Source organism: Leuresthes tenuis, unplaced genomic scaffold, assembly GCF_036924035.1.
Source record: "Leuresthes tenuis unplaced genomic scaffold, fLeuTen1.0.hap1 SCAF_1, whole genome shotgun sequence".
Lineage (NCBI taxonomy): Eukaryota > Metazoa > Chordata > Actinopteri > Atheriniformes > Atherinopsidae > Leuresthes > Leuresthes tenuis.
The window spans coordinates 43,027,070-43,050,371 of NW_027325355.1; the positions used below are offsets into that span (position 1 = coordinate 43,027,070).

The 23,302-nt window shown below is 46.0% G+C and overlaps 2 non-coding genes and 51 pseudogenes across 2 annotated transcripts; all 53 read right to left on the reverse strand.

The window, feature by feature from the left end:
* Positions 1 to 129: 129 nt before the first annotated feature.
* Positions 130 to 247, reverse strand: LOC140293446 (5S ribosomal RNA; annotated as a pseudogene).
* A 657-nt stretch (positions 248 to 904) lies between these two features.
* On the reverse strand, positions 905 to 1,023 carry LOC140291423 (5S ribosomal RNA; annotated as a pseudogene).
* Positions 1,024 to 1,292: 269 nt separating this feature from the next.
* LOC140297519 (5S ribosomal RNA) lies at positions 1,293 to 1,411 on the reverse strand. The gene has a single exon (XR_011913246.1). It is a non-coding gene; the product is annotated as a 5S ribosomal RNA (ribosomal RNA).
* Positions 1,412 to 1,677: 266 nt separating this feature from the next.
* Positions 1,678 to 1,796, reverse strand: LOC140291620 (5S ribosomal RNA; annotated as a pseudogene).
* Positions 1,797 to 2,065: 269 nt separating this feature from the next.
* On the reverse strand, positions 2,066 to 2,184 carry LOC140289035 (5S ribosomal RNA; annotated as a pseudogene).
* A 269-nt stretch (positions 2,185 to 2,453) lies between these two features.
* On the reverse strand, positions 2,454 to 2,572 carry LOC140295347 (5S ribosomal RNA; annotated as a pseudogene).
* A 269-nt stretch (positions 2,573 to 2,841) lies between these two features.
* On the reverse strand, positions 2,842 to 2,960 carry LOC140298167 (5S ribosomal RNA). Its single transcript, XR_011913839.1, has one exon. It is a non-coding gene; the product is annotated as a 5S ribosomal RNA (ribosomal RNA).
* A 266-nt stretch (positions 2,961 to 3,226) lies between these two features.
* On the reverse strand, positions 3,227 to 3,345 carry LOC140292005 (5S ribosomal RNA; annotated as a pseudogene).
* A 269-nt stretch (positions 3,346 to 3,614) lies between these two features.
* On the reverse strand, positions 3,615 to 3,733 carry LOC140318000 (5S ribosomal RNA; annotated as a pseudogene).
* Positions 3,734 to 4,002: 269 nt separating this feature from the next.
* Positions 4,003 to 4,121, reverse strand: LOC140272770 (5S ribosomal RNA; annotated as a pseudogene).
* A 262-nt stretch (positions 4,122 to 4,383) lies between these two features.
* On the reverse strand, positions 4,384 to 4,502 carry LOC140295594 (5S ribosomal RNA; annotated as a pseudogene).
* A 269-nt stretch (positions 4,503 to 4,771) lies between these two features.
* LOC140295348 (5S ribosomal RNA) lies at positions 4,772 to 4,890 on the reverse strand (annotated as a pseudogene).
* A 269-nt stretch (positions 4,891 to 5,159) lies between these two features.
* On the reverse strand, positions 5,160 to 5,278 carry LOC140309120 (5S ribosomal RNA; annotated as a pseudogene).
* A 266-nt stretch (positions 5,279 to 5,544) lies between these two features.
* Positions 5,545 to 5,663, reverse strand: LOC140292006 (5S ribosomal RNA; annotated as a pseudogene).
* A 269-nt stretch (positions 5,664 to 5,932) lies between these two features.
* Positions 5,933 to 6,051, reverse strand: LOC140319073 (5S ribosomal RNA; annotated as a pseudogene).
* Positions 6,052 to 6,320: 269 nt separating this feature from the next.
* On the reverse strand, positions 6,321 to 6,439 carry LOC140290675 (5S ribosomal RNA; annotated as a pseudogene).
* Positions 6,440 to 6,700: 261 nt separating this feature from the next.
* Positions 6,701 to 6,819, reverse strand: LOC140295596 (5S ribosomal RNA; annotated as a pseudogene).
* A 269-nt stretch (positions 6,820 to 7,088) lies between these two features.
* LOC140298103 (5S ribosomal RNA) lies at positions 7,089 to 7,207 on the reverse strand (annotated as a pseudogene).
* A 668-nt stretch (positions 7,208 to 7,875) lies between these two features.
* On the reverse strand, positions 7,876 to 7,984 carry LOC140296289 (5S ribosomal RNA; annotated as a pseudogene).
* A 269-nt stretch (positions 7,985 to 8,253) lies between these two features.
* On the reverse strand, positions 8,254 to 8,372 carry LOC140294072 (5S ribosomal RNA; annotated as a pseudogene).
* A 269-nt stretch (positions 8,373 to 8,641) lies between these two features.
* LOC140284899 (5S ribosomal RNA) lies at positions 8,642 to 8,760 on the reverse strand (annotated as a pseudogene).
* A 269-nt stretch (positions 8,761 to 9,029) lies between these two features.
* On the reverse strand, positions 9,030 to 9,148 carry LOC140295273 (5S ribosomal RNA; annotated as a pseudogene).
* A 269-nt stretch (positions 9,149 to 9,417) lies between these two features.
* LOC140298114 (5S ribosomal RNA) lies at positions 9,418 to 9,536 on the reverse strand (annotated as a pseudogene).
* A 272-nt stretch (positions 9,537 to 9,808) lies between these two features.
* On the reverse strand, positions 9,809 to 9,927 carry LOC140272518 (5S ribosomal RNA; annotated as a pseudogene).
* Positions 9,928 to 10,592: 665 nt separating this feature from the next.
* On the reverse strand, positions 10,593 to 10,711 carry LOC140272774 (5S ribosomal RNA; annotated as a pseudogene).
* A 262-nt stretch (positions 10,712 to 10,973) lies between these two features.
* On the reverse strand, positions 10,974 to 11,092 carry LOC140295597 (5S ribosomal RNA; annotated as a pseudogene).
* A 269-nt stretch (positions 11,093 to 11,361) lies between these two features.
* LOC140295349 (5S ribosomal RNA) lies at positions 11,362 to 11,480 on the reverse strand (annotated as a pseudogene).
* A 269-nt stretch (positions 11,481 to 11,749) lies between these two features.
* On the reverse strand, positions 11,750 to 11,868 carry LOC140309127 (5S ribosomal RNA; annotated as a pseudogene).
* Positions 11,869 to 12,134: 266 nt separating this feature from the next.
* LOC140319079 (5S ribosomal RNA) lies at positions 12,135 to 12,253 on the reverse strand (annotated as a pseudogene).
* A 269-nt stretch (positions 12,254 to 12,522) lies between these two features.
* On the reverse strand, positions 12,523 to 12,641 carry LOC140290676 (5S ribosomal RNA; annotated as a pseudogene).
* A 262-nt stretch (positions 12,642 to 12,903) lies between these two features.
* On the reverse strand, positions 12,904 to 13,022 carry LOC140295598 (5S ribosomal RNA; annotated as a pseudogene).
* Positions 13,023 to 13,291: 269 nt separating this feature from the next.
* LOC140298125 (5S ribosomal RNA) lies at positions 13,292 to 13,410 on the reverse strand (annotated as a pseudogene).
* A 668-nt stretch (positions 13,411 to 14,078) lies between these two features.
* Positions 14,079 to 14,187, reverse strand: LOC140296290 (5S ribosomal RNA; annotated as a pseudogene).
* Positions 14,188 to 14,456: 269 nt separating this feature from the next.
* On the reverse strand, positions 14,457 to 14,575 carry LOC140294137 (5S ribosomal RNA; annotated as a pseudogene).
* A 269-nt stretch (positions 14,576 to 14,844) lies between these two features.
* Positions 14,845 to 14,963, reverse strand: LOC140284906 (5S ribosomal RNA; annotated as a pseudogene).
* Positions 14,964 to 15,232: 269 nt separating this feature from the next.
* Positions 15,233 to 15,351, reverse strand: LOC140295275 (5S ribosomal RNA; annotated as a pseudogene).
* A 269-nt stretch (positions 15,352 to 15,620) lies between these two features.
* Positions 15,621 to 15,739, reverse strand: LOC140298136 (5S ribosomal RNA; annotated as a pseudogene).
* A 272-nt stretch (positions 15,740 to 16,011) lies between these two features.
* On the reverse strand, positions 16,012 to 16,130 carry LOC140272529 (5S ribosomal RNA; annotated as a pseudogene).
* A 665-nt stretch (positions 16,131 to 16,795) lies between these two features.
* On the reverse strand, positions 16,796 to 16,914 carry LOC140272779 (5S ribosomal RNA; annotated as a pseudogene).
* Positions 16,915 to 17,176: 262 nt separating this feature from the next.
* Positions 17,177 to 17,295, reverse strand: LOC140295599 (5S ribosomal RNA; annotated as a pseudogene).
* Positions 17,296 to 17,564: 269 nt separating this feature from the next.
* LOC140295350 (5S ribosomal RNA) lies at positions 17,565 to 17,683 on the reverse strand (annotated as a pseudogene).
* A 269-nt stretch (positions 17,684 to 17,952) lies between these two features.
* Positions 17,953 to 18,071, reverse strand: LOC140309134 (5S ribosomal RNA; annotated as a pseudogene).
* Positions 18,072 to 18,337: 266 nt separating this feature from the next.
* Positions 18,338 to 18,456, reverse strand: LOC140319083 (5S ribosomal RNA; annotated as a pseudogene).
* Positions 18,457 to 18,725: 269 nt separating this feature from the next.
* LOC140290677 (5S ribosomal RNA) lies at positions 18,726 to 18,844 on the reverse strand (annotated as a pseudogene).
* A 262-nt stretch (positions 18,845 to 19,106) lies between these two features.
* Positions 19,107 to 19,225, reverse strand: LOC140295601 (5S ribosomal RNA; annotated as a pseudogene).
* Positions 19,226 to 19,494: 269 nt separating this feature from the next.
* LOC140298147 (5S ribosomal RNA) lies at positions 19,495 to 19,613 on the reverse strand (annotated as a pseudogene).
* A 668-nt stretch (positions 19,614 to 20,281) lies between these two features.
* LOC140296291 (5S ribosomal RNA) lies at positions 20,282 to 20,390 on the reverse strand (annotated as a pseudogene).
* A 269-nt stretch (positions 20,391 to 20,659) lies between these two features.
* LOC140294073 (5S ribosomal RNA) lies at positions 20,660 to 20,778 on the reverse strand (annotated as a pseudogene).
* Positions 20,779 to 21,047: 269 nt separating this feature from the next.
* Positions 21,048 to 21,166, reverse strand: LOC140284912 (5S ribosomal RNA; annotated as a pseudogene).
* Positions 21,167 to 21,435: 269 nt separating this feature from the next.
* Positions 21,436 to 21,554, reverse strand: LOC140295276 (5S ribosomal RNA; annotated as a pseudogene).
* Positions 21,555 to 21,823: 269 nt separating this feature from the next.
* LOC140305744 (5S ribosomal RNA) lies at positions 21,824 to 21,942 on the reverse strand (annotated as a pseudogene).
* A 272-nt stretch (positions 21,943 to 22,214) lies between these two features.
* LOC140272540 (5S ribosomal RNA) lies at positions 22,215 to 22,333 on the reverse strand (annotated as a pseudogene).
* A 665-nt stretch (positions 22,334 to 22,998) lies between these two features.
* LOC140306123 (5S ribosomal RNA) lies at positions 22,999 to 23,117 on the reverse strand (annotated as a pseudogene).
* Positions 23,118 to 23,302: the final 185 nt, after the last annotated feature.

A 23,302-nucleotide genomic window follows, 5' to 3' on the forward strand; every position in this document is an offset into this window, starting at 1 on the left:
TGAGACTCTCAGATCACTTCGTGTCTGCCAACAAAGCAGCAGAAGCTGAAGATGACCAACTTCCTCATGTGTCACAGGGTGATCAGACGTTGCAACAAAAGACATTCAGGTGGTCCAGAGAAGAGATAAAGCTTACAGCACCTGGTATTCCCAAGCAGTCTCCCACCCAAGTACTAACCAGGCCAACCGTGCTTGGCTTCCGAGATCAGACGAGGTCAGGCATATTGAGGGTGGTGTGGCCGTAAGCAACAATGTCTGTGACAAATGTGCATTATATAGGTACTGGAATCATACAGTTCCTCTATGTAACCAGATAATTGCCGAGAAAGGCTGATGTGTAGTGGGCACATCTTCTTCCCTGACGTTATTATTCTCTTCAGTTGAAACTGAGACTCTCAGATCACTTCGTGTCTGCCAACAAAGCAGCAGCAGCTGAAGATGACAAACTTCCTCATGTGTCACAGGGTGATCAGACGTTGCAACAAAACACATGCAGGTGGTAGAGAGAAGAGAAAAAGCTTACAGCACCTGGTATTCCCAAGCAGTCTCCCATTGAAGTACGAACCAGACCCAACCCCGCTTGGCTTCCAGGATAAGACAAGGTGGGGCTTATTCAGGGTGGTGTGGCGGTAAGCAACAATATTTGTTAGAAATGTGAATTATATAGGTACTGGAATCATACACTTCCTCTATGAAACCAGATAATTGCCGAGAAAGGCTGATGTGTAGTGGGCATATCATCTTCTCTGATGTGATCATTCTCTTCAGCTGAAACTGAGACTCTCAGATCACTTCGTGTCTGCCAACAAAGCAGCAGAAGCTGAAGATGACAAACTTCCTCATGTGTCACAGGGTGATCAGACGTTGCAACAAAAGACATTCAGGTGGTCCAGAGAAGAGATAAAGCTTACAGCACCTGGTATTCCCAAGCAGTCTCCCACCCAAGTACTAACCAGGCCGAACCCTCCTTGGCTTCTGAGAGCAGACGAGGTCAGACATATTCAGGGTGGTTTGGCCGTAAGCAACAATCTCTGTGACAAATGTGCATTATATAGGCAATGGAATCATATGGTTCCTCTATGTAACAAGATAATTGCCGAGAAAGGCTGATATGTAGTGGGCACATCTTGTTCCCTGACGTGATAATTTTCTCCATTTGAAAATGAGACTCTAAGATCACTTCGTGTCTGCCAACAAAGCAGCAGCAGCTGAAGATGACCAACTTCCTCATGTGTCACAGGGTGATCAGACGTTGCAACAAAAGACATGCAGGTGGTTGAGAGAAGAGAAAAAGCTTACAGCACCTGGTATTCCCAAGCAGTCTCCCATCCAAGTACTAACCAGGCCCAACCCTGCTTGGTTTCCAAGATCAGACGAGGTCGGGCATATTCAGGGTGGTGTGGCCGTAAGCAACAATGTCTGTGACAAATATAAACTGTATAGGTACTGGAATCATACGGTTCCTCTATGCAACCAGATAATTGCCAAGAAAGGCTGATAAGTAGTGGAAACATCTTCCCTGTCGTGATTATTCTCTCCAGCTGAAACTGAGACTCTCATATCACTTCGTGTCTGCCAACAAAGCAGCAGCAGCTGAAGATGACCAACTTCCTCATGTGTCAAAGGGCGATCAGACATTGCAACAAAAGACATGCAGGTGGTAGAGAGAAGAGAAAAAGCTTACAGCACCTGGTATTCCCAAGCAGTCTCCCATTCAAGTACTAACAAGGCCCAACCCTGCTTGGGTTCTGAGATCAGACGAGGTCGGGCATATTCAGGGTGGTGTGGCCGTAAGTAACAATGTCTGTGACAAATGTGCATTATATAGGTACTGGAATCATACGGTTCCTCTATGCAACCAGATAATTGCCAAGAAAGGCTAACTTGTAGTGGGCACATCTTCTTCCCTGATGTGATTATTCTCTGCAGCTGAAACTGAGACTCTAAGATCACTTCGTGTCTGCCAACAAAGCAGCAGCAGCTGAAGATGACCAACTTCCTCATGTGTCACAGGATAATCAGACATTGCAACAAAAGACATGCAGGTGGTAGAGAGAAGAGAAAAAATTTACAGCACCTGGTATTCCCAAGCGGTCTCCCATTCAAGTACTAACCAGGCCCAACCCTGCTTGGGTTCCGAGATCATACTAGGTCGGGCATATTCAGGGTGGTGTGGCCGAAAGTAGCAATGTCTGTGACAAATATGCATTATATAGGTACTGGAATCATACGGTTCCTCTATGCAACCAGATAATTGCCAAGAAAGGCTAACTTGTAGTGGGCACATCTTCTTCCCTGATGTGATTATTCTCTTCAGCTGAAACTGAGACTCTCAGATCACTTTGTGTCTGCCAACAAAGCAGCAGCAGCTGAAGATGACCAACTTCCTCATGTGTCACAGGGCGATCAGACGTTGCAACAAAAGACATGCAGGTGGTAGAGAGAAGAGAAAAAGCTTACAGCACCTCGTAATCCCAAGCGGTCTCTCATCAAAGTACTAACCAGGCCCAACCCTCCTTGGCTTCTGAGATCAGACGAGGTCAGACATATTCAGGGTGGTTTGGCCGTAAGCAACAATCTCTGTGACAAATGTGCATTATATAGGCAATGGAATCATATGGTTCCTCTATGTAACAAGATAATTGCCGAAAAAGGCTGATATGTAGTGGGCACATCTTGTTCCCTGACGTGATAATTTTCTCCAGCTGAAAATGAGACTCTAAGATCACTTCGTGTCTGCCAACAAAGCAGCAGCAGCTGAAGATGACCAACTTCCTAATGTGTCACAGGGTGATCAGGCGTTGCAACAAAAGACATGCAGGTGGTTGAGAGAAGAGAAAAAGCTTACAGCACCTGGTATTCCCAAGCGGTCTCCCATCCAAGTACTAACCAGGCCCAATCCTGCTTGGCTTCCAAGATCAGACGAGGTCGGGCATATTCAGGGTGGTGTGGCCGTAAGCAACAATGTCTGTGACAAATATAAACTGTATAGGTACTGGAATCATACGGTTCCTCTATGCAACCAGATAATTGCCAAGAAAGGCTGATCAGTAGTGGAAACATCTTCCCTGATGTGATTATTCTCTCCAGCTGAAACTGAGACTCTCATATCACTTCGTGTCTGCCAACAAAGCAGCAGCAGCTGAAGATGACCAACTTCCTCATGTGTCACAGGGCGATCAGACATTGCAACAAAAGACATGCAGGTGGTAGAGAGAAGAGAAAAAGCTTACAGCACCTGGTATTCCCAAGCAGTCTCCCATTCAAGTACTAATCAGGCCCAACCCTGCTTGGGTTCTGAGATCAGACGAGGTTGGGCATATTCAGGGTGGTGTGGCCGTAAGTAACAATGTCTGTGACAAATGTGCATTATATAGGTACTGGAATCATACGGTTCCTCTATGCAACCAGATAATTGCCAAGAAAGGCTGATATGTAGTGGACACATCTTGTTCCCTGACGTGATAATTTTCTCCAGCTGAAAATGAGACTCTAAGATCACTTCGTGTCTGCCAACAAAGCAGCAGAAACTGAAGATGACCAACTTCCTCATGTGTCACAGGGTGATCAGACGTTGCAACAAAAGACATGCAGGTGGTTGAGAGAAGAGAAAAAGCTTACAGCACCTGATAATCCCAAGCGGTCTCCCATCCAAGTACTAACCAGGCACAACCCTGCTTGGCTTCCGAGATCAGACGAGGTCGGGCTTATTCAGGGTGGTGTGGCCGTAAGCAACAATGTCTGTGACAAATGTAAATTGTATAGGTACTGGAATCATACGTTTCCTCTATATAACCAGATAATTGCAGAGAAAGGCTGATAAATAGTGGGCACATCTTCTTCCCTGACGTGATTATTCTCTCCAGCTGAAAATGAGACTCTCAGATCACTTCGTGTCTGCCAACAAAGCAGCAGCAGCTGAAGATGACCAACTTCCTTATGTGTCACAGGGCGATCAGACCTTGCAACAAAATACATGCAGGTGGTAGAGAGAAGAGAAAAAGCTTACAGCACCTGGCATTCCCAAGGGGTCTCCCATTCAAGTACTAACCAGGCCCAGCCCTCCTTGGCTTCCGAGATCAGTCGAGGTCGGGCATATTCAGGGTGGTGTGGCCGTAAGTAACAATGTCTGTGAAAAATGTGCATTATATAGGTACTGGAATAATACAGTTCCTCTATGTAACCAGATAATTGCAGAGAAAGGCTAACTTGTTGTGGGCACATCTTCTTCCTTGATGTGATTATTCTCTCCAGCTGAAAATGAGACTCTCAGATCACTTCGTGTCTGCTAACAAAGCAGCAGCAGCTGAAGATGACCAACTTCCTCATGTGTCACAGGGCGATCAGACATTACAACAAAAGACATGTAGGTGGTAGAGAAAAAGCTTACAGCACCTGGTATTCCCAAGCGGTGTCCCATCAAAGTACTAACCAGGCCCAGCCCTCCTTGGCTTCCAAGATCAGACAAGGTCAGACATATTCAGGGTGGTTTGGCCGTAAGTAACAATCTCCGTGACAAATGTGCATTATATAGGCAATGGAATCATACACTTCCTCTATGTAACCAGATAATTGCCGAGAAAGGCTGATATGTAGTGGGCACATCTTCTTCCCTGATGTGATTATTCTCTTCAGCTGAAACTGAGACTCTCAGATCACTTTGTGTCTGCCAACAAAGCAGCAGCAGCTGAAGATGACCAACTTCCTCATGTGTCACAGGGCGATCAGACGTTGCAACAAAAGACATGCAGGTGGTAGAGAGAAGAGAAAAAGCTTACAGCACCTCGTAATCCCAAGCGGTCTCTCATCAAAGTACTAACCAGGCCCAACCCTCCTTGGCTTCTGAGATCAGACGAGGTCAGACATATTCAGGGTGGTTTGGCCGTAAGCAACAATCTCTGTGACAAATGTGCATTATATAGGCAATGGAATCATATGGTTCCTCTATGTAACAAGATAATTGCCGAAAAAGGCTGATATGTAGTGGGCACATCTTGTTCCCTGACGTGATAATTTTCTCCAGCTGAAAATGAGACTCTAAGATCACTTCGTGTCTGCCAACTAAGCAGCAGCAGCTGAAGATGACCAACTTCCTAATGTGTCACAGGGTGATCAGGCGTTGCAACAAAAGACATGCAGGTGGTTGAGAGAAGAGAAAAAGCTTACAGCACCTGGTATTCCCAAGCAGTCTCCCATTCAAGTACTAATCAGGCCCAACCCTGCTTGGGTTCTGAGATCAGACGAGGTCGGGCATATTCAGGGTGGTGTGGCCGTAAGCAACAATGTCTGTGACAAATATAAACTGTATAGGTACTGGAATCATACGGTTCCTCTATGCAACCAGATAATTGCCAAGAAAGGCTGATAAGTAGTGGAAACATCTTCCCTGATGTGATTATTCTCTCCAGCTGAAACTGAGACTCTCATATCACTTCGTGTCTGCCAACAAAGCAGCAGCAGCTGAAGATGACCAACTTCCTCATGTGTCACAGGGCGATCAGACATTGCAACAAAAGACATGCAGGTGGTAGAGAGAAGAGAAAAAGCTTACAGCACCTGGTATTCCCAAGCAGTCTCCCATTCAAGTACTAATCAGGCCCAACCCTGCTTGGGTTCTGAGATCAGACGAGGTTGGGCATATTCAGGGTGGTGTGGCCGTAAGTAACAATGTCTGTGACAAATGTGCATTATATAGGTACTGGAATCATACGGTTCCTCTATGCAACCAGATAATTGCCAAGAAAGGCTGATATGTAGTGGGCACATCTTGTTCCCTGACGTGATAATTTTCTCCAGCTGAAAATGAGACTCTAAGATCACTTCGTGTCTGCCAACAAAGCAGCAGAAACTGAAGATGACCAACTTCCTCATGTGTCACAGGGTGATCAGACGTTGCAACAAAAGACATGCAGGTGGTTGAGAGAAGAGAAAAAGCTTACAGCACCTGATAATCCCAAGGGGTCTCCCATCCAAGTACTAACCAGGCACAACCCTGCTTGGCTTCCGAGATCAGACGAGGTCGGGCTTATTCAGGGTGGTGTGGCCGTAAGCAACAATGTCTGTGACAAATGTAAATTGTATAGGTACTGGAATCATACGTTTCCTCTATATAACCAGATAATTGCAGAGAAAGGCTGATAAATAGTGGGCACATCTTCTTCCCTGACGTGATTATTCTCTCCAGCTGAAAATGAGACTCTCAGATCACTTCGTGTCTGCCAACAAAGCAGCAGCAGCTGAAGATGACCAACTTCCTTATGTGTCACAGGGCGATCAGACCTTGCAACAAAATACATGCAGGTGGTAGAGAGAAGAGAAAAAGCTTACAGCACCTGGCATTCCCAAGGGGTCTCCCATTCAAGTACTAACCAGGCCCAGCCTTCCTTGGCTTCCGAGATCAGTCGAGGTCGGGCATATTCAGGGTGGTGTGGCCGTAAGTAACAATGTCTGTGAAAAATGTGCATTATATAGGTACTGGAATAATACAGTTCCTCTATGTAACCAGATAATTGCAGAGAAAGGCTAACTTGTTGTGGGCACATCTTCTTCCTTGATGTGATTATTCTCTGCAGCTGAAACTGAGACTCTCAGATCACTTCGTGTCTGCTAACAAAGCAGCAGCAGCTGAAGATGACCAATTCCTCATGTGTCACAGGGCGATCAGACATTACAACAAAAGACATGTAGGTGGTAGAGAAAAAGCTTACAGCACCTGGTATTCCCAAGCGGTGTCCCATCAAAGTACTAACCAGGCCCAGCCCTCCTTGGCTTCCAAGATCAGACAAGGTCAGACATATTCAGGGTGGTTTGGCCGTAAGTAACAATCTCCGTGACAAATGTGCATTATATAGGCAATGGAATCATACACTTCCTCTATGTAACCAGATAATTGCCGAGAAAGGCTGATATGTAGTGGGCACATCTTCTTCCTTGACGTGATAATTCTCTCCAGCTGAAAATGAGACTCTCAGATCACTTTGTGTCTGCCAACAAAGCAGCAGCAGCTGAAGATGACCAACTTCCTCATGTGTCACAGGGTGATCAGACGTTGCAACAAAAGACATGCAGGTGGTAGAGAGAAGAGAAAAAGCTTACAGCACCTGGTATTCCCAAGCAGTCTCCCATCCAAGTACTAACCAGGCCCAAACCTGCTTGACTTCCAAGATCAGACGAGGTCGGGCTTATTCAGGGTGGTGTGGCCGTAAGCAACAATATCTGTGACAAATGTGCATTATATAGGTACTGGAATCATACACTTCCTCTATGTAACCAGATAATTGCCGAGAAAGGCTGACTTGTAGTGGGCACATCTTCTTCCCTGATGTGATTATTCTCTGCAGCTGAAACTGAGACTCTCAGATCACTTCGTGTCTGCCAACAAAGAAGCAGCAGCAGCTGAAGATGACCAACTTCCTCATGTGTCACAGGAGGATCAGACGTTGCCACAAAAGACATGAAGGTGGTAGAGAGTAGAGAAGAAGCTTACAGCACCTGGTATTCCCAAGCAGTCTCCCATTGAAGTACGAACCAGACCCAACCCAACCCTGCTTGGCTTCCAGGATAAGACAAGGTGGGGCTTATTCAGGGTGGTGTGGCGGTAAGCAACAATATTTGTTACAAATGTGAATTATATAGGTACTGGAATCATATACTTCCTCTATGAAACCAGATAATTGCCGAGAAAGGCTGATGTGTAGTGGGCATATCATCTTCTCTGATGTGATCATTCTCTTCAGCTGAAACTGAGACTCTCAGATCACTTCGTGTCTGCCAACAAAGCAGTAGCAGCAGCTGAAGATGACCAACTTCCTCATGTGTCACAGGGTGATCAGACGTTGCAACAAAACACATGCAGGTGGTAGAGAGAAGAGAAAAAGCTTACAGCACCTGGTATTCCCAAGCGGTCTCCCACCCAAGTACTAACCAGGCCCAACACTGCTTGGCTTCCGAGATCAGACAAATTCAGGGTGGTGTGGCCGTAAGTAACAATGTCTGTGACAAATGTGCATTATATAAGTACAGGAATCATACGGTTCCTCTATGTAACCAGATAATTGATGAGAAAGGCTGATGTGTAGTGGGCACATCTTCTTCCCTGACGTGATTATTCTCTTCAGCTGAAACTGAGACTCTCAGATCACTTCGTGTGTGCTAACAAAGCAGCAGCAGCTGAAGATGACCAACTTCCTCATGTGTCACAGGGCGATCAGACATTGCAACAAAAGACATGTAGGTGGTAGAGAGAAGAGAAAAAGCTTACAGCACCTGGTATTCCCAAGCGGTGTCCCATCAAAGTACTAAGCAGGCCCAGCCCTCCTTGGCTTCCGAGATCAGACAAGGTCAGACATATTCAGGGTGGTGTGGCCGTAAGCAACAATGTCTGTGACAAATGTAAATTGTATAGGTACTGGAATCATACGTTTCCTCTATATAACCAGATAATTGCAGAGAAAGGCTGATAAATAGTGGGCACATCTTCTTCCCTGACGTGATTATTCTCTCCAGCTGAAAATGAGACTCTCAGATCACTTCGTGTCTGCCAACAAAGCAGCAGCAGCTGAAGATGACCAACTTCCTCATGTGTCACAGGGCGATCAGACCTTGCAACAAAATACATGCAGGTGGTAGAGAGAAGAGAAAAAGCTTACAGCACCTGACATTCCCAAGGGGTCTCCCATTCAAGTACTAACCAGGCCCAGCCCTCCTTGGCTTCCGAGATCAGTCGAGGTCGGGCATATTCAGGGTGGTGTGGCCGTAAGTAACAATGTCTGTGAAAAATGTGCATTATATAGGTACTGGAATAATACAGTTCCTCTATGTAACCAGATAATTGCAGAGAAAGGCTAACTTGTTGTGGGCACATCTTCTTCCTTGATGTGATTATTCTCTGTAGCTGAAACTGAGACTCTCAGATCACTTCGTGTCTGCTAACAAAGCAGCAGCAGCTGAAGATGACCAACTTCCTCATGTGTCACAGGGCGATCAGACATTGCAACAAAAGACATGTAGGTGGTAGAGAGAAGAGAAAAAGCTTACAGCACCTGGTATTCCCAAGCGGTGTTCCATCAAAGTACTAACCAGGCCCAGCCCTCCTTGGCTTCCGAGATCAGACAAGGTCAGACATATTCAGGGTGGTTTGGCCGTAAGTAACAATCTCCGTGACAAATGTGCATTATATAGGCAATGGAATCATACACTTCCTCTATGTAACCAGATAATTGCCGAGAAAGGCTGATATGTAGTGGGCACATCTTCTTCCCTGACGTGATAATTCTCTCCAGCTGAAAAAAAGACTCTCAGATCACTTTGTGTCTGCCAACAAAGCAGCAGCAGCTGAAGATGACCAACTTCCTCATGTGTCACAGGGTGATCAGACGTTGCAACAAAAGACATGCAGGTGGTAGAGAGAAGGGAAAAAGCTTACAGCACCTGGTATTCCCAAGCAGTCTCCCATCCAAGTACTAACCAGGCCCAAACCTGCTTGACTTCCAAGATCAGACGAGGTCGGGCTTATTCAGGGTGGTGTGGCCGTAAGCAACAATAGCTGTGACAAATGTGCATTATATAGGTACTGGAATCATACACTTCCTCTATGTAACCAGATAATTGCCGAGAAAGGCTGACTTGTAGTGGGCACATCTTCTTCCCTGATGTGATTATTCTCTGCAGCTGAAATTGAGACTCTCAGATCACTTCGTGTATGCCAACAAAGAAGCAGCAGCAGCTGAAGATGACCAACTTCCTCATGTGTCACAGGAGGATCAGACGTTGCCACAAAAGACATGAAGGTGGTAGAGAGTAGAGAACAAGCTTACAGCACCTGGTATTCCCAAGTGGTCTCCCATCCAAGAACTAACCAGGCCCAACCCTGCTTGGCTTCCGAGATCAGACAAGGTCAGGCATGTTCCGGGTGGTGTGACCGTAAGCAGCAATGTCTCTGACAAATGTGCATTATATAGGTACTGGAATCATACGGTTCCTCTATGCAACCAGATAATTGCCGAGAAAGGCTGATGTGTAGGGGGTAAATCATCTTCTCTGATGTGATCATTCTCTGCAACTGAAACTGAGACTCTCAGATCACTTCATGTCTGCCAACAAAGCAGCAGCAGCTGAAGATGACCAACTTCCTCATGTGTCACAGGGTGGTCAGACGTTGCAACAAAAGACATTCAGGTGGTCCAGAGAAGAGAAAAAGCTTACAGCACCTGGTATTCCCAAGCAGTCTCCCATTGAAGTACGAACCAGACCCAACCCAACCCTGCTTGGCTTCCAGGATAAGACAAGGTGGGGCTTATTCAGGGTGGTGTGGCGGTAAGCAACAATATTTGTTACAAATGTGAATTATATAGGTACTGGAATCATACACTTCCTCTATGAAACCAGATAATTGCCGAGAAAGGCTGATGTGTAGTGGGCATATCATCTTCTCTGATGTGATCATTCTCTTCAGCTGAAACTGAGACTCTCAGATCACTTCGTGTCTGCCAACAAAGCAGCAGCAGCAGCTGAAGATGACCAACTTCCTCATGTGTCACAGGGTGATCAGACGTTGCAACAAAAGACATGCAGGTGGTCGAGAGAAGACAAAAAGCTTACAGCACCTGGCATTCCCAAGGGGTCTCCCATTCAAGTACTAACCAGGCCCAGCCCTCCTTGGCTTCCGAGATCAGTCGAGGTCGGGCATATTCAGGGTGGTGTGGCCGTAAGTAACAATGTCTGTGAAAAATGTGCATTATATAGGTACTGGAATAATACAGTTCCTCTATGTAACCAGATAATTGCAGAGAAAGGCTAACTTGTTGTGGGCACATCTTCTTCCTTGATGTGATTATTCTCTCCAGCTGAAAATGAGACTCTCAGATCACTTCGTGTCTGCTAACAAAGCAGCAGCAGCTGAAGATGACCAACTTCCTCATGTGTCACAGGGCGATCAGACATTACAACAAAAGACATGTAGGTGGTAGAGAAAAAGCTTACAGCACCTGGTATTCCCAAGCGGTGTCCCATCAAAGTACTAACCAGGCCCAGCCCTCCTTGGCTTCCAAGATCAGACAAGGTCAGACATATTCAGGGTGGTTTGGCCGTAAGTAACAATCTCCGTGACAAATGTGCATTATATAGGCAATGGAATCATACACTTCCTCTATGTAACCAGATAATTGCCGAGAAAGGCTGATATGTAGTGGGCACATCTTCTTCCCTGATGTGATTATTCTCTTCAGCTGAAACTGAGACTCTCAGATCACTTTGTGTCTGCCAACAAAGCAGCAGCAGCTGAAGATGACCAACTTCCTCATGTGTCACAGGGCGATCAGACGTTGCAACAAAAGACATGCAGGTGGTAGAGAGAAGAGAAAAAGCTTACAGCACCTCGTAATCCCAAGCGGTCTCTCATCAAAGTACTAACCAGGCCCAACCCTCCTTGGCTTCTGAGATCAGACGAGGTCAGACATATTCAGGGTGGTTTGGCCGTAAGCAACAATCTCTGTGACAAATGTGCATTATATAGGCAATGGAATCATATGGTTCCTCTATGTAACAAGATAATTGCCGAAAAAGGCTGATATGTAGTGGGCACATCTTGTTCCCTGACGTGATAATTTTCTCCAGCTGAAAATGAGACTCTAAGATCACTTCGTGTCTGCCAACAAAGCAGCAGCAGCTGAAGATGACCAACTTCCTAATGTGTCACAGGGTGATCAGGCGTTGCAACAAAAGACATGCAGGTGGTTGAGAGAAGAGAAAAAGCTTACAGCACCTGGTATTCCCAAGCAGTCTCCCATTCAAGTACTAATCAGGCCCAACCCTGCTTGGGTTCTGAGATCAGACGAGGTCGGGCATATTCAGGGTGGTGTGGCCGTAAGCAACAATGTCTGTGACAAATATAAACTGTATAGGTACTGGAATCATACGGTTCCTCTATGCAACCAGATAATTGCCAAGAAAGGCTGATAAGTAGTGGAAACATCTTCCCTGATGTGATTATTCTCTCCAGCTGAAACTGAGACTCTCATATCACTTCGTGTCTGCCAACAAAGCAGCAGCAGCTGAAGATGACCAACTTCCTCATGTGTCACAGGGCGATCAGACATTGCAACAAAAGACATGCAGGTGGTTGAGAGAAGAGAAAAAGCTTACAGCACCTGATAATCCCAAGGGGTCTCCCATCCAAGTACTAACCAGGCACAACCCTGCTTGGCTTCCGAGATCAGACGAGGTCGGGCTTATTCAGGGTGGTGTGGCCGTAAGCAACAATGTCTGTGACAAATGTAAATTGTATAGGTACTGGAATCATACGTTTCCTCTATATAACCAGATAATTGCAGAGAAAGGCTGATAAATAGTGGGCACATCTTCTTCCCTGACGTGATTATTCTCTCCAGCTGAAAATGAGACTCTCAGATCACTTCGTGTCTGCCAACAAAGCAGCAGCAGCTGAAGATGACCAACTTCCTTATGTGTCACAGGGCGATCAGACCTTGCAACAAAATACATGCAGGTGGTAGAGAGAAGAGAAAAAGCTTACAGCACCTGGCATTCCCAAGGGGTCTCCCATTCAAGTACTAACCAGGCCCAGCCTTCCTTGGCTTCCGAGATCAGTCGAGGTCGGGCATATTCAGGGTGGTGTGGCCGTAAGTAACAATGTCTGTGAAAAATGTGCATTATATAGGTACTGGAATAATACAGTTCCTCTATGTAACCAGATAATTGCAGAGAAAGGCTAACTTGTTGTGGGCACATCTTCTTCCTTGATGTGATTATTCTCTGCAGCTGAAACTGAGACTCTCAGATCACTTCGTGTCTGCTAACAAAGCAGCAGCAGCTGAAGATGACCAACTTCCTCATGTGTCACAGGGCGATCAGACATTACAACAAAAGACATGTAGGTGGTAGAGAAAAAGCTTACAGCACCTGGTATTCCCAAGCGGTGTCCCATCAAAGTACTAACCAGGCCCAGCCCTCCTTGGCTTCCAAGATCAGACAAGGTCAGACATATTCAGGGTGGTTTGGCCGTAAGTAACAATCTCCGTGACAAATGTGCATTATATAGGCAATGGAATCATACACTTCCTCTATGTAACCAGATAATTGCCGAGAAAGGCTGATATGTAGTGGGCACATCTTCTTCCTTGACGTGATAATTCTCTCCAGCTGAAAATGAGACTCTCAGATCACTTTGTGTCTGCCAACAAAGCAGCAGCAGCTGAAGATGACCAACTTCCTCATGTGTCACAGGGTGATCAGACGTTGCAACAAAAGACATGCAGGTGGTAGAGAGAAGACAAAAAGCTTACAGCACCTGGTATTCCCAAGCAGTCTCCCATCCAAGTACTAACCAGGCCCAAACCTGCTTGACTTCCAAGATCAGACGAGGTCGGGCTTATTCAGGGTGGTGTGGCCGTAAGCAACAATATCTGTGACAAATGTGCATTATATAGGTACTGGAATCATACACTTCCTCTATGTAACCAGATAATTGCCGAGAAAGGCTGACTTGTAGTGGGCACATCTTCTTCCCTGATGTGATTATTCTCTGCAGCTGAAACTGAGACTCTCAGATCACTTCGTGTCTGCCAACAAAGAAGCAGCAGCAGCTGAAGATGACCAACTTCCTCATGTGTCACAGGAGGATCAGACGTTGCCACAAAAGACATGAAGGTGGTAGAGAGTAGAGAAGAAGCTTACAGCACCTGGTATTCCCAAGCAGTCTCCCATTGAAGTACGAACCAGACCCAACCCAACCCTGCTTGGCTTCCAGGATAAGACAAGGTGGGGCTTATTCAGGGTGGTGTGGCGGTAAGCAACAATATTTGTTACAAATGTGAATTATATAGGTACTGGAATCATATACTTCCTCTATGAAACCAGATAATTGCCGAGAAAGGCTGATGTGTAGTGGGCATATCATCTTCTCTGATGTGATCATTCTCTTCAGCTGAAACTGAGACTCTCAGATCACTTCGTGTCTGCCAACAAAGCAGTAGCAGCAGCTGAAGATGACCAACTTCCTCATGTGTCACAGGGTGATCAGACGTTGCAACAAAACACATGCAGGTGGTAGAGAGAAGAGAAAAAGCTTACAGCACCTGGTATTCCCAAGCGGTCTCCCACCCAAGTACTAACCAGGCCCAACACTGCTTGGCTTCCGAGATCAGACAAATTCAGGGTGGTGTGGCCGTAAGTAACAATGTCTGTGACAAATGTGCATTATATAAGTACAGGAATCATACGGTTCCTCTATGTAACCAGATAATTGATGAGAAAGGCTGATGTGTAGTGGGCACATCTTCTTCCCTGACGTGATTATTCTCTTCAGCTGAAACTGAGACTCTCAGATCACTTCGTGTGTGCTAACAAAGCAGCAGCAGCTGAAGATGACCAACTTCCTCATGTGTCACAGGGCGATCAGACATTGCAACAAAAGACATGTAGGTGGTAGAGAGAAGAGAAAAAGCTTACAGCACCTGGTATTCCCAAGCGGTGTCCCATCAAAGTACTAACCAGGCCCAGCCCTCCTTGGCTTCCGAGATCAGACAAGGTCAGACATATTCAGTGTGGTGTGGCCGTAAGCAACAATGTCTGTGACAAATGTAAATTGTATAGGTACTGGAATCATACGTTTCCTCTATATAACCAGATAATTGCAGAGAAAGGCTGATAAATAGTGGGCACATCTTCTTCCCTGACGTGATTATTCTCTCCAGCTGAAAATGAGACTCTCAGATCACTTCGTGTCTGCCAACAAAGCAGCAGCAGCTGAAGATGACCAACTTCCTCATGTGTCACAGGGCGATCAGACCTTGCAACAAAATACATGCAGGTGGTAGAGAGAAGAGAAAAAGCTTACAGCACCTGACATTCCCAAGGGGTCTCCCATTCAAGTACTAACCAGGCCCAGCCCTCCTTGGCTTCCGAGATCAGTCGAGGTCGGGCATATTCAGGGTGGTGTGGCCGTAAGTAACAATGTCTGTGAAAAATGTGCATTATATAGGTACTGGAATAATACAGTTCCTCTATGTAACCAGATAATTGCAGAGAAAGGCTAACTTGTTGTGGGCACATCTTCTTCCTTGATGTGATTATTCTCTGTAGCTGAAACTGAGACTCTCAGATCACTTCGTGTCTGCTAACAAAGCAGCAGCAGCTGAAGATGACCAACTTCCTCATGTGTCACAGGGCGATCAGACATTGCAACAAAAGACATGTAGGTGGTAGAGAGAAGAGAAAAAGCTTACAGCACCTGGTATTCCCAAGCGGTGTTCCATCAAAGTACTAACCAGGCCCAGCCCTCCTTGGCTTCCGAGATCAGACAAGGTCAGACATATTCAGGGTGGTTTGGCCGTAAGTAACAATCTCCGTGACAAATGTGCATTATATAGGCAATGGAATCATACACTTCCTCTATGTAACCAGATAATTGCCGAGAAAGGCTGATATGTAGTGGGCACATCTTCTTCCCTGACGTGATAATTCTCTCCAGCTGAAAAAAAGACTCTCAGATCACTTTGTGTCTGCCAACAAAGCAGCAGCAGCTGAAGATGACCAACTTCCTCATGTGTCACAGGGTGATCAGACGTTGCAACAAAAGACATGCAGGTGGTAGAGAGAAGGGAAAAAGCTTACAGCACCTGGTATTCCCAAGCAGTCTCCCATCCAAGTACTAACCAGGCCCAAACCTGCTTGACTTCCAAGATCAGACGAGGTCGGGCTTATTCAGGGTGGTGTGGCCGTAAGCAACAATAGCTGTGACAAATGTGCATTATATAGGTACTGGAATCATACACTTCCTCTATGTAACCAGATAATTGCCGAGAAAGGCTGACTTGTAGTGGGCACATCTTCTTCCCTGATGTGATTATTCTCTGCAGCTGAAATTGAGACTCTCAGATCACTTCGTGTATGCCAACAAAGAAGCAGCAGCAGCTGAAGATGACCAACTTCCTCATGTGTCACAGGAGGATCAGACGTTGCCACAAAAGACATGAAGGTGGTAGAGAGTAGAGAACAAGCTTACAGCACCTGGTATTCCCAAGTGGTCTCCCATCCAAGAACTAACCAGGCCCAACCCTGCTTGGCTTCCGAGATCAGACAAGGTCAGGCATGTTCCGGGTGGTGTGACCGTAAGCAGCAATGTCTCTGACAAATGTGCATTATATAGGTACTGGAATCATACGGTTCCTCTATGCAACCAGATAATTGCCGAGAAAGGCTGATGTGTAGGGGGTAAATCATCTTCTCTGATGTGATCATTCTCTGCAACTGAAACTGAGACTCTCAGATCACTTCATGTCTGCCAACAAAGCAGCAGCAGCTGAAGATGACCAACTTCCTCATGTGTCACAGGGTGGTCAGACGTTGCAACAAAAGACATTCAGGTGGTCCAGAGAAGAGAAAAAGCTTACAGCACCTGGTATTCCCAAGCAGTCTCCCATTGAAGTACGAACCAGACCCAACCCAACCCTGCTTGGCTTCCAGGATAAGACAAGGTGGGGCTTATTCAGGGTGGTGTGGCGGTAAGCAACAATATTTGTTACAAATGTGAATTATATAGGTACTGGAATCATACACTTCCTCTATGAAACCAGATAATTGCCGAGAAAGGCTGATGTGTAGTGGGCATATCATCTTCTCTGATGTGATCATTCTCTTCAGCTGAAACTGAGACTCTCAGATCACTTCGTGTCTGCCAACAAAGCAGCAGCAGCAGCTGAAGATGACCAACTTCCTCATGTGTCACAGGGTGATCAGACGTTGCAACAAAAGACATGCAGGTGGTCGAGAGAAGACAAAAAGCTTACAGCACCTGGCATTCCCAAGGGGTCTCCCATTCAAGTACTAACCAGGCCCAGCCCTCCTTGGCTTCCGAGATCAGTCGAGGTCGGGCATATTCAGGGTGGTGTGGCCGTAAGTAACAATGTCTGTGAAAAATGTGCATTATATAGGTACTGGAATAATACAGTTCCTCTATGTAACCAGATAATTGCAGAGAAAGGCTAACTTGTTGTGGGCACATCTTCTTCCTTGATGTGATTATTCTCTCCAGCTGAAAATGAGACTCTCAGATCACTTCGTGTCTGCTAACAAAGCAGCAGCAGCTGAAGATGACCAACTTCCTCATGTGTCACAGGGCGATCAGACATTACAACAAAAGACATGTAGGTGGTAGAGAAAAAGCTTACAGCACCTGGTATTCCCAAGCGGTGTCCCATCAAAGTACTAACCAGGCCCAGCCCTCCTTGGCTTCCAAGATCAGACAAGGTCAGACATATTCAGGGTGGTTTGGCCGTAAGTAACAATCTCCGTGACAAATGTGCATTATATAGGCAATGGAATCATACACTTCCTCTATGTAACCAGATAATTGCCGAGAAAGGCTGATATGTAGTGGGCACATCTTCTTCCCTGATGTGATTATTCTCTTCAGCTGAAACTGAGACTCTCAGATCACTTTGTGTCTGCCAACAAAGCAGCAGCAGCTGAAGATGACCAACTTCCTCATGTGTCACAGGGCGATCAGACGTTGCAACAAAAGACATGCAGGTGGTAGAGAGAAGAGAAAAAGCTTACAGCACCTCGTAATCCCAAGCGGTCTCTCATCAAAGTACTAACCAGGCCCAACCCTCCTTGGCTTCTGAGATCAGACGAGGTCAGACATATTCAGGGTGGTTTGGCCGTAAGCAACAATCTCTGTGACAAATGTGCATTATATAGGCAATGGAATCATATGGTTCCTCTATGTAACAAGATAATTGCCGAAAAAGGCTGATATGTAGTGGGCACATCTTGTTCCCTGACGTGATAATTTTCTCCAGCTGAAAATGAGACTCTAAGATCACTTCGTGTCTGCCAACAAAGCAGCAGCAGCTGAAGATGACCAACTTCCTAATGTGTCACAGGGTGATCAGGCGTTGCAACAAAAGACATGCAGGTGGTTGAGAGAAGAGAAAAAGCTTACAGCACCTGGTATTCCCAAGCAGTCTCCCATTCAAGTACTAATCAGGCCCAACCCTGCTTGGGTTCTGAGATCAGACGAGGTCGGGCATATTCAGGGTGGTGTGGCCGTAAGCAACAATGTCTGTGACAAATATAAACTGTATAGGTACTGGAATCATACGGTTCCTCTATGCAACCAGATAATTGCCAAGAAAGGCTGATAAGTAGTGGAAACATCTTCCCTGATGTGATTATTCTCTCCAGCTGAAACTGAGACTCTCATATCACTTCGTGTCTGCCAACAAAGCAGCAGCAGCTGAAGATGACCAACTTCCTCATGTGTCACAGGGCGATCAGACATTGCAACAAAAGACATGCAGGTGGTTGAGAGAAGAGAAAAAGCTTACAGCACCTGATAATCCCAAGGGGTCTCCCATCCAAGTACTAACCAGGCACAACCCTGCTTGGCTTCCGAGATCAGACGAGGTCGGGCTTATTCAGGGTGGTGTGGCCGTAAGCAACAATGTCTGTGACAAATGTAAATTGTATAGGTACTGGAATCATACGTTTCCTCTATATAACCAGATAATTGCAGAGAAAGGCTGATAAATAGTGGGCACATCTTCTTCCCTGACGTGATTATTCTCTCCAGCTGAAAATGAGACTCTCAGATCACTTCGTGTCTGCCAACAAAGCAGCAGCAGCTGAAGATGACCAACTTCCTTATGTGTCACAGGGCGATCAGACCTTGCAACAAAATACATGCAGGTGGTAGAGAGAAGAGAAAAAGCTTACAGCACCTGGCATTCCCAAGGGGTCTCCCATTCAAGTACTAACCAGGCCCAGCCTTCCTTGGCTTCCGAGATCAGTCGAGGTCGGGCATATTCAGGGTGGTGTGGCCGTAAGTAACAATGTCTGTGAAAAATGTGCATTATATAGGTACTGGAATAATACAGTTCCTCTATGTAACCAGATAATTGCAGAGAAAGGCTAACTTGTTGTGGGCACATCTTCTTCCTTGATGTGATTATTCTCTGCAGCTGAAACTGAGACTCTCAGATCACTTCGTGTCTGCCAACAAAGCAGCAGCAGCTGAAGATGACCAACTTCCTCATGTGTCACAGGGCGATCAGACATTACAACAAAAGACATGTAGGTGGTAGAGAAAAAGCTTACAGCACCTGGTATTCCCAAGCGGTGTCCCATCAAAGTACTAACCAGGCCCAGCCCTCCTTGGCTTCCAAGATCAGACAAGGTCAGACATATTCAGGGTGGTTTGGCCGTAAGTAACAATCTCCGTGACAAATGTGCATTATATAGGCAATGGAATCATACACTTCCTCTATGTAACCAGATAATTGCCGAGAAAGGCTGATATGTAGTGGGCACATCTTCTTCCTTGACGTGATAATTCTCTCCAGCTGAAAATGAGACTCTCAGATCACTTTGTGTCTGCCAACAAAGCAGCAGCAGCTGAAGATGACCAACTTCCTCATGTGTCACAGGGTGATCAGACGTTGCAACAAAAGACATGCAGGTGGTAGAGAGAAGAGAAAAAGCTTACAGCACCTGGTATTCCCAAGCAGTCTCCCATCCAAGTACTAACCAGGCCCAAACCTGCTTGACTTCCAAGATCAGACGAGGTCGGGCTTATTCAGGGTGGTGTGGCCGTAAGCAACAATATCTGGGACAAATGTGCATTATATAGGTACTGGAATCATACACTTCCTCTATGTAACCAGATAATTGCCGAGAAAGGCTGACTTGTAGTGGGCACATCTTCTTCCCTGATGTGATTATTCTCTGCAGCTGAAACTGAGACTCTCAGATCACTTCGTGTCTGCCAACAAAGAAGCAGCAGCAGCTGAAGATGACCAACTTCCTCATGTGTCACAGGAGGATCAGACGTTGCCACAAAAGACATGAAGGTGGTAGAGAGTAGAGAAGAAGCTTACAGCACCTGGTATTCCCAAGCAGTCTCCCATTGAAGTACGAACCAGACCCAACCCAACCCTGCTTGGCTTCCAGGATAAGACAAGGTGGGGCTTATTCAGGGTGGTGTGGCGGTAAGCAACAATATTTGTTACAAATGTGAATTATATAGGTACTGGAATCATATACTTCCTCTATGAAACCAGATAATTGCCGAGAAAGGCTGATGTGTAGTGGGCATATCATCTTCTCTGATGTGATCATTCTCTTCAGCTGAAACTGAGACTCTCAGATCACTTCGTGTCTGCCAACAAAGCAGTAGCAGCAGCTGAAGATGACCAACTTCCTCATGTGTCACAGGGTGATCAGACGTTGCAACAAAACACATGCAGGTGGTAGAGAGAAGAGAAAAAGCTTACAGCACCTGGTATTCCCAAGCGGTCTCCCACCCAAGTACTAACCAGGCCCAACACTGCTTGGCTTCCGAGATCAGACAAATTCAGGGTGGTGTGGCCGTAAGTAACAATGTCTGTGACAAATGTGCATTATATAAGTACAGGAATCATACGGTTCCTCTATGTAACCAGATAATTGATGAGAAAGGCTGATGTGTAGTGGGCACATCTTCTTCCCTGACGTGATTATTCTCTTCAGCTGAAACTGAGACTCTCAGATCACTTCGTGTGTGCTAACAAAGCAGCAGCAGCTGAAGATGACCAACTTCCTCATGTGTCACAGGGCGATCAGACATTGCAACAAAAGACATGTAGGTGGTAGAGAGAAGAGAAAAAGCTTACAGCACCTGGTATTCCCAAGCGGTGTCCCATCAAAGTACTAAGCAGGCCCAGCCCTCCTTGGCTTCCGAGATCAGACAAGGTCAGACATATTCAGGGTGGTGTGGCCGTAAGCAACAATGTCTGTGACAAATGTAAATTGTATAGGTACTGGAATCATACGTTTCCTCTATATAACCAGATAATTGCAGAGAAAGGCTGATAAATAGTGGGCACATCTTCTTCCCTGACGTGATTATTCTCTCCAGCTGAAAATGAGACTCTCAGATCACTTCGTGTCTGCCAACAAAGCAGCAGCAGCTGAAGATGACCAACTTCCTCATGTGTCACAGGGCGATCAGACCTTGCAACAAAATACATGCAGGTGGTAGAGAGAAGAGAAAAAGCTTACAGCACCTGACATTCCCAAGGGGTCTCCCATTCAAGTACTAACCAGGCCCAGCCCTCCTTGGCTTCCGAGATCAGTCGAGGTCGGGCATATTCAGGGTGGTGTGGCCGTAAGTAACAATGTCTGTGAAAAATGTGCATTATATAGGTACTGGAATAATACAGTTCCTCTATGTAACCAGATAATTGCAGAGAAAGGCTAACTTGTTGTGGGCACATCTTCTTCCTTGATGTGATTATTCTCTGTAGCTGAAACTGAGACTCTCAGATCACTTCGTGTCTGCTAACAAAGCAGCAGCAGCTGAAGATGACCAACTTCCTCATGTGTCACAGGGCGATCAGACATTGCAACAAAAGACATGTAGGTGGTAGAGAGAAGAGAAAAAGCTTACAGCACCTGGTATTCCCAAGCGGTGTTCCATCAAAGTACTAACCAGGCCCAGCCCTCCTTGGCTTCCGAGATCAGACAAGGTCAGACATATTCAGGGTGGTTTGGCCGTAAGTAACAATCTCCGTGACAAATGTGCATTATATAGGCAATGGAATCATACACTTCCTCTATGTAACCAGATAATTGCCGAGAAAGGCTGATATGTAGTGGGCACATCTTCTTCCCTGACGTGATAATTCTCTCCAGCTGAAAAAAAGACTCTCAGATCACTTTGTGTCTGCCAACAAAGCAGCAGCAGCTGAAGATGACCAACTTCCTCATGTGTCACAGGGTGATCAGACGTTGCAACAAAAGACATGCAGGTGGTAGAGAGAAGGGAAAAAGCTTACAGCACCTGGTATTCCCAAGCAGTCTCCCATCCAAGTACTAACCAGGCCCAAACCTGCTTGACTTCCAAGATCAGACGTGGTCGGGCTTATTCAGGGTGGTGTGGCCGTAAGCAACAATAGCTGTGACAAATGTGCATTATATAGGTACTGGAATCATACACTTCCTCTATGTAACCAGATAATTGCCGAGAAAGGCTGACTTGTAGTGGGCACATCTTCTTCCCTGATGTGATTATTCTCTGCAGCTGAAATTGAGACTCTCAGATCACTTCGTGTATGCCAACAAAGAAGCAGCAGCAGCTGAAGATGACCAACTTCCTCATGTGTCACAGGAGGATCAGACGTTGCCACAAAAGACATGAAGGTGGTAGAGAGTAGAGAACAAGCTTACAGCACCTGGTATTCCCAAGTGGTCTCCCATCCAAGAACTAACCAGGCCCAACCCTGCTTGGCTTCCGAGATCAGACAAGGTCAGGCATGTTCCGGGTGGTGTGACCGTAAGCAGCAATGTCTCTGACAAATGTGCATTATATAGGTACTGGAATCATACGGTTCCTCTATGCAACCAGATAATTGCCGAGAAAGGCTGATGTGTAGGGGGTAAATCATCTTCTCTGATGTGATCATTCTCTGCAACTGAAACTGAGACTCTCAGATCACTTCATGTCTGCCAACAAAGCAGCAGCAGCTGAAGATGACCAACTTCCTCATGTGTCACAGGGTGGTCAGACGTTGCAACAAAAGACATTCAGGTGGTCCAGAGAAGAGAAAAAGCTTACAGCACCTGGTATTCCCAAGCAGTCTCCCATTGAAGTACGAACCAGACCCAACCCAACCCTGCTTGGCTTCCAGGATAAGACAAGGTGGGGCTTATTCAGGGTGGTGTGGCGGTAAGCAACAATATTTGTTACAAATGTGAATTATATAGGTACTGGAATCATACACTTCCTCTATGAAACCAGATAATTGCCGAGAAAGGCTGATGTGTAGTGGGCATATCATCTTCTCTGATGTGATCATTCTCTTCAGCTGAAACTGAGACTCTCAGATCACTTCGTGTCTGCCAACAAAGCAGCAGCAGCAGCTGAAGATGACCAACTTCCTCATGTGTCACAGGGTGATCAGACGTTGCAACAAAAGACATGCAGGTGGTCGAGAGAAGACAAAAAGCTTACAGCTCCTGGTATTCCCAAGCGGTCTCCCATTTAAGTACTAACCAGGCCCAACCCTCCTTGGCTACCGAGATCAGACGAGGTCGGGCATGTTCAGGGTGGTGTGGCCGTAAGCAACAATGTCTGTGACAAATGTGCATTATATAGGTACTGGAATCATACGGTTCCTCTATGTAACCAGATAATTGCCGAGAAAGGCAGACTTGTAGTGGGCAAATCTTCTTCCCTCATGTGATCATTCTCTGCAGCTGAAACTGAGACTCTCAGATCACTTCGTGTCTGCCAACAAAGCAGCAGCAG